The following is an 18,714-nucleotide window of genomic DNA, read 5'->3' on the forward strand; positions in this document are numbered from 1 at the left end:
ACACCTTCGACCTTCTCAGTACATCACCAGATAATGTGTTTTTATGACGTCTGCCTTTGACAGCTGAATATATCTGGACTGGTTTTGGGTTTAAGCAACATGGATTGCTCAGGACTGGGGTTGAATGACTAACAGATTCACAGACATTGGTGCAATCCAGCAATTATCAAGATGTGGGGTCGCCATTGGCTGCAGTAGAAGTTGTTTGCGATACAATGACACATCACAAAGATCCTGTCACTCATCACACAACTTTTGCCATCCCTGTTCGGTGCTGTCTTCCAACAGAACAATGCCTGATCTCCCAGGGATGCTGCCCTTCCCTGACAGGAGTGTGTCAGACAGAGTATGTGACATTCTGGGATATCAACTGCAATCTGCTCAACAGCTTTTACACATCATTGACTCCTGGAGGAGCAGTTGGCCAGTTCTTGGTTGGATAAACCACAGGACAGCTTTTGACATTTTTATGACATTGTGTTTTGACACATAACTGCTTCATTCGCCTACCATATGGGTTTTATTCAATATTAACAACACCGTCCTGGAACAACTCATTGTTCCTTTCTTCTGCTTTTGGAATAATTTCTTACCGACTGTTCAGTATGTTGAAGTTCATATTAATTTTTTAAATATTCTTTTTTAGGTACAACTCTTATTTTTCCCCACAGGGTATATGTGTAGGGATCATTTTCTGATATTATTCTCTCATGTTAATAATAACACCCACACACACACACACAAACACTCTCACACTCCCCTAAATCCTCCATCTTGTGTTATCTCTTTTTATTAACACAACTGGCTTCATATGGATCAAGAGCGTTAGTCTTAAATGATTAAAAATGTTCATTTAAATCAAAAAGAAACAGGTGAATTCATAATTTCTTTGTGACTGATTGGTTGTTATTCTCCTGTTTTATTTGGCTATCCATCCATCCACCCACCCATCCATCCAGCTATTTTCAGAACCCATAGTATGCATTGAAGGGCTGCAAGGATTTTGGTAATCCAGCACAGTGACACAGATGAACCGGGGAGTACAATGGAAGCGCCAGAAATAAGGCAATATGCAGTACTGGACCTTTGTAAGAAATGTGTCCATCCATCCATCTGTCCATCCATCTGTCCATCCATCCAATCAAGGCCATGCATCCATATATACATTTTCTATACTTTTAATGGTGAACTATGTTATTGGTCTAATCCATATATATTGTATAGAAGAAAAATACCATTGACTCACTCATCACAAAATCTCCCTAACCACGAGGACTTGGGACTTGAAATTTGGAATGTAGGTTACCCCTGGCCCATAGGTGATCGCTAAGAAACTTATTTGCGCGCGCATTTATTCGGCGCTCAATTGAGGTCGTCCTTTTGAAGCTTGCCTTTATTTGCGCACGCCTTTATTCGGCGCTCAATTGAGGTCGCCCTTTTGAAGATCGCTTTTATTTATGTGCGCTTTTATTCGCCGCGCCCAATTGAGGTCGCCCTTTTGAAGGTCGCCTTTATGTGCGCGCCTTTATTGATGGATACCGGTTTTATGCATATGGTGAATAATGGAAACTGAATCAACAGTTCAACAGACAAACCATTTGTTTGGACAAGATTGTAATAAATTACAGATAGATAGATAGATAGATAGATAGATAGATAGATAGATAGATAGATAGATAGATAGATAGATAGATAGATAGATAGATAGATAGATAGATAGATAGATAGATAGATAGATAGATAGATAGATAGATAGATACTTTATTAATCCCAAGGGGAAATTCACATACTCCAGCAGCACCTTACTGATACAAAAAACAATATTAAATTAAAGATTGATAATAATGCAGGTAAAAAAACAGACAATATCGATATGACGATAAAGATCACATTATAAAGAATAGCAATCAGGACAGACTAGACATTGAGCACAAATCCTGGAAACAGCAGTGCATTAGCTGTTAATTAAAGCAGGTAATCAAAGAGAGATGAATTCCTGCCATCAGCGTCCAGTCCAATTCATTGCATGGCTCTTTACATATTCATGTTACAGATTGGTAAAGGGGTGGGTTTTCAGCTCATGGCTCTCTCTTTTCAAGTCCAAATCTGTGATCCACTTGGCCACCATCACCTCCAAAGAACATGAGGATCATGACTAGCTGTCTGATAACCTCTACCTCACAAATACGCTGGCCATCTGCATGTTCAATACTCCCATCAGACACAAAGCAATTAGGGTCTGAAATTAGACGTGTCTCACTTATCACAGCTACTGCAGGACCACCCAGCCAGTGGCAGATAAGAATGTATGTCTACTGTAGCAAAAAAAGAAAATAAACAAGCATGTTCATGTCAACAGCAGACAAAGTTGTGGATGAAGCAAGTTCCAAGTGCTGGTCTGTCACCAAAGGGCCAGTGTGCTTTGGCAAACATCTGGCATTTGCATTGTCCTTATCCATCCATCCATCATCCAACCCGCTATATCCAAACTACAGGGTCACGGGGGTCTGCAGGAGCCAATCCCAGCCAACGCAGGGCACAAGGCAGGAAACAAACCCTGGGCTGGGCGCCAGCCCACCGCAGGGCACACACACACGGGACAATTTAGGATTGCCAATGCACCTAACCTGCATGTCTTTGGACTGTGAGAGGAAACCAGAGCACCCAGAGGAAACCCACACAGACACAGGGAGAACATGCAAACTCCACGCAGGGAGGATCCAGGAAGTGAACCCGGGTCTCCTAAATGTGAGGCAGCAGCGCTACCACTTCACCACCCGCGTTGTCCTTAATACTATGAAAATGTGTTCAATGCGTTAGAGAAAATATACAAAAAAACAGGCAATATAAAATAATAACCAACAGCTTTCATTTTGTACAATGTCTTTCTATGGTAGACATCACCTCAAGGACATTTACAAGTACAGATGTCCATCCATCTAATTTCTATACCTGCTTTATCCTGATGTGTATTAAATAAAAGACATGAAAAAGAACCACTATGAAATATTAATAGCTAAGCTTCATTTTGTATCACACATCCCTATAGCAAACACCACCACAAAATCCTTTAAAAGTAAGAGCAGCACTAGATAACATATATGCAAATACTGTAGGCAATGTGAAATAATAACAAACAAGCTTGCTTTAAATGGTGCCTTTCCATACTGTCACGCATGTTCATCGAATGACTCCCTCACGGGTTCTGTCGAGGCGTGTAACAGCCCACCAAGACAAGAGAGGGTGCACTGTCACTAACACTTTCTTCTCTTTTTTTCCTTTTTAGTACTGAGGAAGCGCCCCTTGAGGGCACCTAGCCCCACCCCTTCTAGTATGACCGCTATAAATCATGGGTGTCCCAGAAGAAGGTGTCACATTTGGCCCGAGCAAGCCATGAGATGGAGCTTTTTCAAGCCAGACCCAACTTAATATTGAGAAACTTCAGATGGGGGGAAGCATAAAGATGCATTTTTTACATTCTGTTTAGTTTAATTTTTTGAACGTCTTTGAGCGAATAAAGGGGACAACCTGGTTGGTGTCCCAAAAATTCACCCTGTTTGAGTCTGTCCTTAACGCACCCAACCATAATACATTATTCTCTACAAATGTAATTCCGATGGCAAGTAACATACGAAGAGTTACAAAGTGAATCAGACTTCGAAACTGTGCTGATAAACAGGTTCTTGAACTTTGCTCCATAAGCTGGGCACATTTTGTGTTGTTTACATTTTTAATGGTATTGAAAAAAAGAAGCAATTTCCAGCACTGCTATGTTGTTTTTTGTATAGGCGCCATCATCCGTTTTGTGTGTTAGATGCTTATGGCTCCTATGCTGTTGCAAGGTAAGGTCAACCGAAAGTGTACGGCACGTGACATCACTTGGCCAAAGGTATAAAGATCAGCATTGTGCACTTCCTGGTTGTCCAAAACTGCTCCTGGCTACAATTTTTTTGCCCTGCTTTTTGACTGTGATTTATGATTTACAATTTTGGCTCTTATTCCTTTTTGTTTCTGGTTGCCAAACTTTCCTGCGCTGTTTACTGACTAATTCTTGAAACATGTCGTAAGCACTTTTAATGATTAGTCTTTTTAGTCCTGACACTTGGCTTGAAATCGCAGGACTTAGCAACATCTCCTGATTACAATTCCACTCACTCCACTGTGCAGTCAATATGTAAGTGTTAGCTTCTTTTAGGTTGGACTGTGCAATCTGCAAAACCTGCTTCTCAAATTTGGAAGTAAAGCTTATTTTATGCATTTAACACTCAATGGACCATACATAATCCACTCCTTCTTTGTAACCACTTTTACGTTTCAGGGTCTTAGAGAGACAAAGCCTATCCAAGGCATGAATGCTATGCCCCTGTAACAGACCCTGGCACACTTATGGGCACCCACGCTGGCTTATGGACCAATCCATGTACTTGGGAAGACTAAACCCTACCAGCTTCACAATGCGAATTGGATTCAGAGAACTCAGAGACCCAACACCAGCACAGAGCTGGAGTTCAAACTCCACACGGACAGTGACCAAGCTTGGAATCAAATTCAGGTCCCAAAAGTGCGGAACTCTATTGAATTTCATGTAATACGGTTTAAAATGTATATTTTAAAGCTGGGAGTACTAGACAGCTAACATTTATGGTTTATGTTAACAATTAATAGATGCCTTCGAGGAAGCTATTAGGAATTCCCAAAAGATTGGACACTAGTAACACTAACCAATGAGAAGAGACGGCTGTCTACTCTTTAATTCCTACTTCAATTACCAAACGCTGGTGCGTATCCCGCATAAGACCTCCTCCTGGGCCTTTATTAAATTTGGTGAAGTCATTAGGGATTTCAGATATTAGTTTACACAGGGATTCAAATGTAAATAATTTCAAACTGGGGCTATAAATCTGATCGGCTTCCATGAAGAGTTTTCACTGGCAACTGCGGAGATCGCTCGTTGGTGTAGCGAGCCTCTAGGGAAGCGGCTTGAACATTTTATTGGTCATTTTTTGTTCTTTGCAGCTTTTACTGCTGTTGAAGTGATGAAAGCAAAACTAAAAAGCAATGGCTTAGCTTTCTTAGTATACATAAAACACCTGGGGTAAAAAAAGCACTAATTCTCTTAAGTGAATTCGCTCCTTGTATAAGACATTGAGATGACGGTGATATCAGCTGTTTTATGGTTTTTAAATGGGGAAGATGTCAGATTGAAACTAGTGAGTCTAAAAAGTTAGACAAGCTGAATGGCATTTTGTGAACTATTGAATGCGGACTATAGGCCCAACTGACTGCTTAGCATCAAGAAAATGAAACAAATGTCCTAAGACTGCCCAGCCACTTGTTCAAGACTGCACATCATATCAGCCAGTAAGGGCTGCTTGGCCATTTACCTCAACGCCTGCCCTCCACCGTCCTGAAATTAGACTGAGGGGGTTCACTACTTTAGTGCATGTGGTTCTAGTTACTTAAATTTCTTTTTAATGCAAAGTCTGAATAACCTGCATTCCTAAATGAGAGATTTGTCTTGATTGAATGGCAGCTGGGAACAGAGAGTTGGAGGTACAATGTGGGCCCCCACATCCTTCAGCAGACGTGAAGTGCCCACTCCTACACGAGCTCGCAAAGCATATGGTTTTCTTTTCATACTACAGTTCTGTCTGTGGTTAGTTGCACAGTTTGCACATACATGTTTCTGTTTGGAGGGGTACGTGATGTGGGTGTCATTTGCATCACATACAAGCAGATTCAAGCGAACACAAAACTGTGGAGGTGTCCCAGATGTCTCTGCGGATGAGTGTGTCATCAAAATTGATGTCTAAAGCTGATGTCACCTTACAGGACTTGTAGTCCAAGGGGATATCAAACTTTAACTCTGCAGTTGTTCTTATTGCCTGAGTATGTCCATTTATAGGAGTAAAAATTGCTGAATGTGTCAAATTACAGGACTGCATTAAGGCTTTCCAGCACAGTTTTTACATTTCCAAAGTATTGCAAGCTCACTCCATGTTCTGACCATCAAAAATGTGCTACCTGACAGCGATGGTGTTTGTGTGAAGGGTTTAGAGGTTTGACGAGAACAGTCACATCTCAGCCCATTTTTTGTTTTCTTGCATTCTGTTGTGGAATACAAAACATGAGACATCAGAAAGACGAGACTCTTTTCTGCTTGTGATGTCCAAAACACCTGTGTTCCTCATTCTTTGTCACTGAGTTGTATGCATTGTACTTCTTTGTGGCCATTCTTTGGCTCTCAGCTCTCAATCCACACAAATCCACACATACTGTATAATTTAAGAAAAAATCATTTGATTTTGTTGGAGTGAGTTGCAGACTGGTTAGACTGAATCTCAGTAGTGTCCTGCTGACTCATCCTTGGGAAAGTCGTGCAATGTGACGTGACCGTAAGTTACCACATTTGAGTGCAAGTGTGGGTCCACATTCACGGAAAATATTAATTATTCTCAAGGCTCATCAACTTAGCATTTTGATATACTTTAGTCTGAGGAAGGTGGCATCAACTGTAGGACTGGAGATCCGGCATGTCCACAGTTATTTCTGTGCTCAGACGATCAATTGAAAGAGTGTCTACAGTCATATGTAGGACTGGGACAGCAGACCAAAAGAGGCACAGCCATAGAAGGGCACGTGACCTGTTGTTTTTAAGAGTTTGTAAATCATTGTTGTTCCTTGGTATTCATTGCACTGTTATTTATCAAACTCACAGCATACTTGACTGGTTTCATATCCAGTTTTAATAATTCTTTCTTTAATAATTCTTTATATTTTGTATAGCGCTTTCTCACTACTCAAAGCGCTCTCCACACAGGGAGGACCCGGGAAGTGAACCCACAATCTCCTTACTGCAAAACAGCAGCACTACACACTGCACCACCTGTGAGGGTACCTTGTAGAAACTCAACAAAGCGTGAGATAAAATGTCCAGATAGATAGACAACATATTTGACATTGCACCTTCTTTCCAGGAAGGCAAGGTACTGTGACCAAAATTATGAATATAATTAAGCAACAAAAATATATTGTTATGGATTGGTAATAGTAGGAAAGTTTAATAAGATAAGAAGAAAATCATGGATGACAATTTCATTTAGTTTTAATAAGGTTTAATAGACAAAAGGTTTAAAATGGACAGATGAAGAATACAATAATTAAAGCAGTTTAAAAAATTAAAAATTGGACCAGCTCTGTCATTGCACAAGTTAGTCATAAAAGTTAAGCCGTCATCACACTACATATGTATTTTTTTTTTCTTCTTTTTAGTCATTCTGGCGAGTGTTCAGACCAAAGTGTGTGTGTGTGTGTATATACTAGCTGTGTAAGCCTGTGCTGTAAAAAGCTCAGGGTCCTAGAAACTATTGAAATCATCAGAAAAATTGAAATGTAGAGATGTCAGGTAATTGAAAGGAACTACTCTGGGGATCTCTCTCCTAGGAGGCTTCAATTTGCCGATGTGCTCGCCTCGCTTCTGTATTAGCAGCTAAGTGAGTTACTTTCTTTGGAGGTTTCATTTTGCCAACATGCTGGACTCACTTGCATATTAGCAGTTAATTGAGTTTCTGTTTCTTTGGAGGTGGAGCCCTTACCCCGACTCCACCTCGTACTTCCAGGCCAGACAGACAGACAGACACACACACTTCCACGCATACACATTTATATATAAGATACAGGCCTTGTTAAAGTTGAGGGTTGGATGAATTCAACCCAATATCAACAATTTCTTCAGGATAATGTTCAAGCATCAGTCACAAAGTTGAAGATATGCAGGGGTTGGATATCCAACAAGACAATGACCCAAAACACAGTTCAAAATCTACAAAGGCATTCATGCAGAGGGAGAAGTACAATGTTCTAGAATGGCTGTCACAGTCCCCTGACTTGAATATCATCGAAAAATCTATGGGATGATTTGAAGCAGGCTGTTCATGCCCGGCAACCATCAAATTTAACTGAACTGGAGAGATTTTGTATGGAAGAATGGTCAAAAATACCTCCATCCAGAATCCAGACACTCATCAAAGGCTATAGGAGGTGTCTAGAAGCTGTTATATTTGCAAAAGAAGGCTCAACTAAGTATTGATGTAATATCTCTGTTGGGGTGCCCAAATATATGCACCTGTCTAATTTTCTGTTAATCCAATAAACTTAATGTTACTGCTGAAATACTACTGTTTCCATAAGGCATGTCATATATTAAAAGAAAGTTGCTACTTTGAAAGCTCAGTCAATGATAAACAAAAATCCAAAGAATTAAAAGGGGTTCCCAAACTTTTTCATATGACTGTATACATACATACATACACATATATTATATATATATATATATATATATATATATATATATATTGTGAATAAGGTGCTATATAAGCGTCCGACCCGGCACAGACTCACACTGAGGCACGTATAAATTGAACACAACTCTTTATTTTTTCTTCAGCCGTGGGGCACGTCTTCCCCGTGTCCCACAGGCCCAACACAGTCCCATAAGCACTTAACACAACACAAATCTTTTTCTTCACCTGTGGGGCACGTCTTCCCTGTGAACCCCACAGGTATAACACAGTCCCAAAGTACCCCTTTAATAATGTCAGCAATCCTTCCTTTTGCAACAGCAATCCTCTCAGGCACCTCGTTCTCTTCCTCCCGATTCTGGCCCTGAGTGGTGGTTGCTGGCCTCTTTTATGGCCCTTCTGGGAGTGCTCTTGGTGCTTGCTCATCTGTACCCAATTGCATTCCCATGTGGGGCCCATGATTAGACCAGCTGGGCTTAACCATCTCTGTATCGCCCCCTGGCGGCCATCCCAGGTCCCCACAGGGTTGGGAAGAACTCCGTCTCCCATGAAACCCTGTGGGAAACTGAGGCATCAACCAGGGAGGCTGCCACCAAGCGACCCGGGGGAGGTATTGAGTCCATGGCTGCTCCCCCGGAATACAAGTAGAAGGGATGTCCTGGCCAGGCATGAACCCTGGCCATCCTCCACAATATATATATATATATATATACTACAGGGTTTCTCTGTGCTTGCTTCACTTGTCAGCCACTTCGCGTCTCTGCCGCTCATGTTGTAAAGAGGGGAGCTGAACGCACCCCAAGGGGATGCGGTCGCTCCTCCAAAACCCCCTCTTAAACGGTGATACAATGGGAATCAAATAGTTTTTTTTTTACCTCCTCTTTGCTCGATCAGCTGCTTCCATGCCATATGATCTGCATCTCGCTTCAAACATTTAAAAGCCTGTACAGCTGTTGTGTTAAATCTCTTGCTGAGTTCTTGATATTATTTAGTTTATCATTTAAAAACGGAATAAGAATCTGAAAATCTAACAACATCATATTAAAGTTCGATAAACTCTGAAAAGTCCTCAGTGTTATTGTGTCAGAGAGAGGATGTGCAACATTGTTCATAATGGCACTCCGTTTTGTTTTAATTCTGTCCTTTGCTACAACCCCCAGGGGGTCAAGAGTGAATCCCATCTTATGCCATCCCTTTTAATTAGCTTGTTGATTCAGTGGGCCTCTCTTGAAGTGATGTTACCAGCTTAGCACATCACAGCATAGAAAATGACACTGGCCATTACCGAGTTATAGAAGATGTGAAGGATGTCACTTTTCATATTGAAAGAATTAAGGAAAAAGAGCCTGCTCTACCCTTTCATATATAGTTCCTCTGTGTTATGAGACCAGTCCAAACTGTGACTGATGTGGCCCCCCAAGTACTTGTAGGAATGGACCACTATATATTCACTCCTTTAATAGTGACCGGACATAGAGGCTCTTTGGTGTGGTGAAAGTCCCTTGGTTTTGCTGATGTTAAGTTGCAAACAGTTCTCTTTGCAGCAAAGAAGCAAAGTTCTACACCTGACTCCTAAACTCTGTCTCATCCACTTGATCAATACACCCCATAAGTGCAGGGTCATCTGAGAATTTCTGCAAGTGACCTGACCTGGCGTTATATTTACAGTTGGAAGTGAACAGAGTGAAGAGAAAAGGAGACAGGACTGTTCCTTGTGGTGCTCCAGTGTTTCTCACATCTGTATCAGAGACACACTCCTTGAGTCTCACAAACTGCAGTCAGCGCAACAGAGAGATTGAACAAATCAAGACAAATTGTCTCAGATGTGGAATTTTGTGAAAGTTTTTGGAGTTAAATTCTGTTTCCTTTCATTCAAATGAAATTCCAGTTCCAATTCACATTCTAGAAAGAGTCCTGAAATTGACCATGCATTCCTAATTCAACCCTTGTCTAAATCGACTTCTCCGTCTTCTTTGGATGTGTGGACACCCTGACAGGATAAGCAGCAAGCCAGTTTAAGGTGAAAGGGCCAGCCATGCCCTGCTTTAGGTTAAATAGATCGACTACACTGTGGGTACCTAGTAATATGCAAAGACTGGATGAGTCAACCCCACCAAGAAAATCTGCAGTGGGGCCTCACAGACAGATTGTTGGTCAATTGGTTAAACTCAGTACAATTATTATCGGCAAGCAGATACTAAATATTGTGCAAAGAATTTTTCTAGTCAACAAAAGGTAGTCAAAAGAGAAAGATTCAGATGAATGGTTAGCCCCTAGTGGTCCCTCCATGTTTACTTTAGTTCACATTATCTGCTTAGTCCCATGCAAAGTCTTTAAAGTATGCCATACTTTCTGCATTTTAGCAAAGCATTTCTGAATCATGTGTTCCTGCTACCACCATGCCTGTTTCTCCAAATGGATGCCATTGCTTTGACAATATAAAGAAACTGATATCAGCTTGTGTTTCTTTAAACTGAGTCCATCTGCAAGATGTACAATTAGGTTCATAATTTATAATATAGTAATAATAATAATCCAGTTGACTGCAAGGGGAAACAGCCTGTATCCAACAATCACATATAGAATTATATTGTATATTATAATGCATATGTACCATAATTTAAATGAGGGAAATTACATATCTCAGAATAGCCTGTTTGTCAATATCCGGAAGTCAGTTTAGCCACCAGTCAGCAAATTAACTATTTTTACTGCTGTCTCTCTCTTCTGCTGGAATGCAGCAAGTAAAAAAATTGTGCAGAATATAATGTTTTGGTTTGTTATCCCAACGTATTTATATCTTTTGTAAGATTTACTATGCCATGCTATTCATTTGCTACCTTTTAAGCTGAATGGTTCACTGCCAAATTGTGGCTGCTGGTGGTAGCAGAGATTGGTGAGAACTGCTGAGAATGTGAGAGCATTTTGCAGTGTACAAAAATGAAAAGGGGATGACAGCTGGAATTCTCTAATCACACGTTCCATGGCCGCAATTTTTTTTCTAGGGTATCCAAATCATTCCATTCCAATAAGTTATATTACTCATATTGATTTGATGCTCTTAATGGCGTACTGTGAGAACACAGTTTGTGTTATAAGGCAATGGGCAGTTTACTTTTGTAACACTTGTCAGTTTTCTCGCAATATTGTGCCTTATCACCACAAATTATCATGAATGATTGCATTTCACAGATGGATTCTATTGGAATGGTCAGGTGTGTTGATGTGATATTGACTCGTCTAGGGTCTCCACACAAATAATGAGAAGTCTGCAGGCAGCAATGAGGTAACAGAACTGTTTTCATGGTGTACCTTCAATAATGTGGTGACCATTTTATCAAGAAATAATACTAATCAATATGGACTTGAAATCTAAATAGCAGAAGTATAGAGACAAACCTAAGCAAGAGTTGAAACAGTAAAGATTTGATATTGAAAAACTATTTCAATGGGCAATACTAAACTCAAAGATGAAGAAACTGTCTCTGTCAAAAACCTTTTTTTGCTTCTCACCCTGTTTAAGACTTTCCTTATGATTGTCATTTTCCTCCTCTTCCCTGTCCTTATTCCCTTTATGCTTTATGTTGTTGTGAGATTTTTTAACTTTTTTGAGACCCTGCCCAATGGGACGACACTCTGAAATGTCTGTCGAGAGCTGCTTCTCCATTGCCGAGGCAACCGCAGGTCCACAGCAGCTCACAGGTTCACAGCACCTCACAAGTTTACAGTGCCACAGTGGTAATGACAAGCTCACCGCCTCCTTACCCAATGGGTGATGCGGGTAACACTATAACTTGGCCACCGACCTGGCCCCAGCCCTGCCCATTTGCTGTGTCTGTGTGTAATAGAGTGGTAGCTCCCACTGCAATAAATGACCTTGCTGCTCCTGTTTCAAGTTGAATAAAGCTGGTTTTCCTGAAATCTGTAGACTCAGCCTCGTCTTTTGGGTGCAAGGCAGCGAATTACATGTCACATTTTGTTTTTACCCAATTGTTGTGTACCTTGATTTCAGGGGTGGGATGTTTAATTCATTTACATTCTTCAGGTGTTGTGATTATTAGAGCCACATTTATCTGAAGGTTATGTAAAAAGAAACTGCTGCCACAGCCACTTTGCTGTGGCATTACTTTCTTCTAGTTCTCATGGTTCCCTGGAGCAAATGTATTTTCCTCCTTTTTTTTTTTGTACCATATATACTCGCATTTAAGTTCTCCCGCAGATAAGTCAGGGCTTGATTTTACCGCATAATTTTCAGTATTTTATAATGTCAGTCGTATAAGTCAAATGTGGAAAACTCACGCTATTGGTCCAAGAGTTTATGATATGCTAATGCCCACCTGAGACAGTAACTACGGCGCACACTGCCTTTTTTTTCAATGTATTGTGCCTATGTGACCAAACAGTAATACCCACATTATTCCAAAGTGATGTTTGCATTGTTTTGTGTTTTTTTGTATCTTATAGCCTCATACACCTTTATCATAAGAGCATCCCGTATCTACGATGGAGCATTCGATCAGAAGAAAATATGAAGCTGGTTATCAATTAAAAGTCGTTGAAATGGTGAAAGAAATTGGTAACTGCACTGCTGCAACAAAATTCGATGTGTCTGAGAAACTGGTGCGAGATTGGAGGAGGAGGCAAGAAGATGTAAAAAAAAAATTAAGTGTCGCATTTTTGAATGAGTGTTTAAGTCGGGTCTGATTTTATGATCGATTTTTTGGGTTTCAAGACTCAACTTATACGCGAGTATATACAGTATTTTGTAAAAATTGTTTTGGATTTTTTGTTTTCTTCCTTTTCATAACTTTTTATTGAATTTTCTTTTGCTTCTTTATTTTTATCTTTTGTCAAACTTGTGTCACAAAGCTGCACAGGAGAGTGCAGGAGGATTTTCAAGGAGTAGAAACTTTATTACAAATACAAGTCTTTTTCAGAAGTGATCCAGCCACACAAGGAACAGCTGTTAAACTTGACGCCTCGGCCCAGACTTCTGGTCAAAAGAACACAAAGTCTTCCTCTTCAAGGGGATACAATGGCTTGGAAGGAGCGAACAGAGCAGAGGGAGTCTGGGGAAACAGAGACAGGAGAGTAAGACATCAGGATAGCCGCAGATCTGTCTTTTAAATGTTCGAAACCCAGCACGAAAAGCACGTCATGTGGCAAGCCAGCAGGCCTGCAGCTAATCATCGTAAGGAGGAAGTGTAAGAATTAGTTTGTTTCCCATTGAAAAACTGTTTAAGAGTGGGTTTTTGAAGGGTGGCCACATCCCCCGGCAGCAGTGATCGCACCATATTATATTATTAATGTTTTTTGCTTTGCACCCTCCCCCACCATAACCTATCATCTTTGGGGGAGGAGCGAAAGCTTTAGATTCGTCAAAAATTTTGATCTCCAGTTTTCAACAGATCTCAATACTTTAGAGTCCCCTGATACTGAAAACATCGATATCTTGATGATCGGTGTGCGTCTGTGTGTCACAGTTTCTTGAGGATGGCCTAGAGCTAAAATGGCTGGACAGAAAAATATCAAACTCGAAACTTAAACCTGTTATGTTATGACAATGTGCTGATTAGTTTTTGAGCCTAATCGTGCAAGAGAAAGAGACACTCTAGGAACCCTCAAATTCTGTAATTCTGCAATTAATTATGAATTCTCCTTGTCAATTGCTATCATAATGACCTATTTTATAATCAGAAAGACCAGCATCAGAGCAGTAAATAATTACTGAAATGTTATAGAATAGTTTGGGTGACTTAGCTGCCAGGGCACAAAGCCTACTGACATGTCTGAATTTTTTTGTTGTTATATCTTTATTTATGAGCCTCAGGGGATGCGGCCCCCTGACACAGCAGCTCAACTTTTACATTGAGTTGGTTGACTAAGGTCTCTTGCTTCTGCATTAACAATGTCTGTGGTTTACGATTTATTTGTAAGTACGTACTGAATTTGTCCAGTTAAAGACTCCTTTTAGATTTTGTTTTGATCTGGATTATTGGATACTGGATTTGCTTTGGTTATTTTTTTTGCAGGATTACCCTTTTAGGTCTTTCTTTTGGGCTTCTGTCCCTGTTTCTCTCAAATCTTCCTTTTTTATCAATAAAATCTTTAATCTCCTATGTTTTAAATTAACATTTTTGCTGATTCAAGTGCCATGGGAAATTTATTTTATAGGATAAAATGGACAGCCTTAGAAAATTGATCAATAACTATTAAATTGGTCATACAGTATATATCCCTGAGAGGAAGGAAAAATTTTTAATAAATTCCGTGGTCATCTGTTCCGTAAGGTTGCTAGGAATGAGTAAAGGTTGCCATGGCAAAATAATTGAGAAATTTTGCCTACCATATATACTCATGTATAAGTTGGGTCTTGAAACCCGAAAAATCAGACTCCGACTTAAACGCCCATTCAAAAATATGACATAAATTTTTTTTTTACATCTTTTTGCTTCCTCCAATGTCACACCAGTTTCTCAGCACATCAAACTTTGGTGCAGCAGCACAGTTACCAATTTCTTTCACCACTTCAATGACTTTTAATTGAAAACCAGCTTCATATTTTCTTCTGATCGAATGCTCCATTGTAGATAAGGGATGCTCTTATGATAAAGGTGTATGAGGGTATGAGGTACTTAAAAACACAAAACAGTGCAAACGTCGCTTCAGAATAGTTCGGGTATTACCGTGTGGTCACATAGGCACAATACATAGTAAAAAAAAGACAGTGTGCTCCGTGGTTACTCTCTCAGGTGGACGTTAGCATATCATAATATCTTGGACCAATAGCTTGAGTTTTCCACATTTGACTTATACGACTGACATTATAAAATACTGAAAATAATGCGGTAAAATCAAGCCTGACTACACGGGGGAGAACTTAAATGCGAGTATATACAGTTATTAAAGAGAACACCTGCTTTAACACTGCCCTTGGTATCCTGGTTCATTTTAATATAGCATGCAGGGCCAGCACCACTGTTAAGGCAAATTAGGCATTCACCCAGGGCACAGATCATAAGGGGAAGAAAAACCCAGCCACACGGGTGAGCTACCAAACAGTTGGATGGCGTACTAATAAGCTTGGTCAAGGGCACAAAATAACCTAGCATTGGCACTGATAGCATGACATTCTCAATTCTGCCTAAACCTACTCAGGGCTTCAGAGCCTCAGCCTATCCTGGCAGCATTGGGTAGACTTCCAAAAAATGTCTGATAATATTTTTTTCTGTTTCTGGAGTGAATTTGAACTGCAGGGAAGGATTTCCTGACAATACTGAATAATAAACAATGAATGACAAAAAAATGAGCAATAATCCATCAGCAAGTTCTCTGGGTGAAATATTATTTTCTTGAGCCCATAACACTAACCTTTCCATCTCAAAAAAACTCATCTGCTATGATTTTGTGTGTGAGAATTACAGGCAGCGGTTTATCCTTAGATTCTGTAACCTTGCATTGTCAAGTGGCGGCATTAGCTTTGTTATTTTTACTTTCTGGTCTGAATGTGATGACAAAGTTAAAACAACTACATAATAAATCTCAGTGTACCTGTCCAGCAGTATTACATGTTGCCATCTTTAAATAAGTATGGTATTTATGAGTGGTACACATTTCTCGATACAATCATTCTGCATTCCCCTTTGACCACTAAAATCCCCTTGTGTGTGAGGTAAGCTCCAACTCAGTGCAACCTCTATTGTAATTTCAAATTTAAGCCTTGGTAGTATCTGAGAGGCTTTAGGCCTTTTTGACAGTTTCCATCTATTCAGATTGTCATGTCATTTTCTAACCCGCTTAATCCTGAACAGGGTCACTGGGGTGAAGAGGGCTGGAGAATATCCCAGCTAGCATAGGGCACAAGGCAGGAACAATCCTCCGGACAGGGCACCCGTCCATCACATGGTGAACACACACACGCAAGCGCACAGAACCCACACACTATTCAGTGATGCCAGTTCACCTAACCCAGTGGTCCCCAACCTTTTTGACAGCAAGGACCATTTTATGAGATGCAAATTTTTCCACGGACCGGTCGTTGGGTTTGGGCAGTTTTATACACAATTTACATAACATTTCTATTATTATTAAAGTTATTAAGCAGTTCGCATACGTTTGCAATCTGAGATTTTTCTTCTTTTTTTGCATATAACAAAGACATATGCTTTACATTTGCCATTCCAACAGATTGCACATCACAAACATTAACACTGCAATCTTTTTTTCGTGTCTGCCGTTTCTATAGGAGGGTGACAATGAGTTAAATTCCAATGGATGTTTTTCAAATATTGACAAGCAATAAGCAAAAGGAATCAATGAAAACCACAGAAAACAAAAACAGCAAAAAAAAAAAAAAAAAAACGGTACGAGGAAAGTTCGAAGAAAGATTTTTTTTACAATGTTTCTGTTTGGGGATCGTTGTGCAAATGTGCACAAGTGAGCTGCGACCACAGATCTAACTGCTCTGTGGATGATTCGTTCAAGCATTTCAAGGTCACTTCGTTGTAATGAAAGCATCTGTTGAATGTACTTCGTAGTAACGAGATTTCTATAGACTCATATGGGGAAACTGTCGGGACCATAAAAATACTTTGTTGTAATACTCTCTCACCTCGGTCTCTCTCCTCTCTCTGCGCCGCTGCAAAGCCCCGCCCGCCAAGCATTCTGAAAAGTCTGAGTGAGTCGCCGTTGCCGGCAGTTCTCTCGCGGCCCGGCTGTCAGACGGCTGCGGACCGGTAGTGCAAATGCATTTGAGATGTATTCCGTTTTTTTGTTTTACTATGCAGAATCCAATTCTGTCATTTAAATTTAGTTTAAAGTTTGGTGTTAAACAGTGTTCATGTCTTCCAGCAACGCTATTTTCTTTTTTATGGAAAGTACCAGTTTATAGATGATAATTTATGTATTGATAAGTATAAACTTCCTGGTTATGCAAGACTGCATTAAAAAAAACAACTCTTTTTCAACTTTCTTTTATTCCTGGTTTTGAATAAAAGAAATTCCTAACAACAATTACTTTAGTATTTGTGTTTGACAAATGGTACATTAGTCTTCCCAGTGTGTCGTTTTGGCTAGAGTTTTCCGGCAGTGTTTCATGCCCTGATCTCTTTTAGCCATTGCTCTTTTTTTTGGTCAATGTACAGAATCTGGAACTAATTTACAATAAATAATTTAACCCTAATTATCAACAACACAATCACATATACCGGAGTTTTTCTCAGTTTTTTTACCACAGGGTTCCCATAATGGGGAGAATATCTGAACAAGTGGTACAGAAGCATGGGTGTGGGGTACATCTGGTAAGCTAGCATGTCTTTTTTTATTAGAATGAATTTATGGATTTGAATTCATATTTATTCATAATAGCACCAGAAAGTGACAATGTGTTGTATGTCTGTATAAGTGACAAGACTACAATTACTACGGCTAAATCACACACTTAGCACACTTAGTTCCTCCTGCATTGTTTGGCACATGGGGCAGTAGGGCAGTAAACTTCTTCTACACACTTCTGTCTGTGGAGACATCACAGCTCCATCATGAACCATCCCAAACCTGGCTGCAAACGAGGGGTGTGTTGGGTGCAAGGCCAGCTCCCCTGTCCCATAAAAAGACACCTGCACTGGAAACAGTAAACAGAAATGAACAAATACAAGAATTAATCATAACACCATCATTTTTATTTATTGTTGGTGTTGTTGTGGAAAAATTGTTAATTTCCCATAAGAATGAAAAATCCAAAAAAAAGATATCCTTAATATCTATATATTAATAGTGAGATAAGAATAAAATAAAAAGGAGACATTTTCTTTTGTCGTATGCTTCTTAGATTTTTCTGCTGAGCAAAAAATACCCTGGTGTCCTCACAACGGTCTCCTCTTGAGTTTCAGCAGAGTTCTCAGCAAAGTCATACAGTCTGCTCAGATTTTCCAAGTCGGGTCTTCACATTGTGTGCTTGCTAATATACAGTATTGTAGGGTGAAATGTATGGACATTTGTTTGTGGTAATAAAACACTTTACTATGATTACACAACTTCAGTTCTTGCTTCCGATTAATGAAAGTTGCTCTAATTTATATTGCTGTGCTCCAATTAGATCATAGTCATTGAGGAAATAAAGGCAGATAGTGTGGTGTAACGGTCAAGACTCTGAACTTCAAACCCTGAGGTGGTGTGTTTAGATCCTACTACTGACACCATATGACCACAAGAAAGTCACTTCATCTCCCTGTACTCCAATTAGAAAAACAAAAGAATTGTAACCAATCATATCTCAGATGTTGGAAGTCACCTGAGATAAAGGCATCAATGCAATAATAAGTCTTGAAAGAGATTTAAACAAGACTAGCCTGAGATCTCACAAAATTCTGATATGCTTTTCAAACCAAATTTCCAATTTTGACTCCATTTACAT

This window comes from Erpetoichthys calabaricus, chromosome 14 (assembly GCF_900747795.2).
Source record: "Erpetoichthys calabaricus chromosome 14, fErpCal1.3, whole genome shotgun sequence".
NCBI classification, from domain to species: domain Eukaryota; kingdom Metazoa; phylum Chordata; class Cladistia; order Polypteriformes; family Polypteridae; genus Erpetoichthys; species Erpetoichthys calabaricus.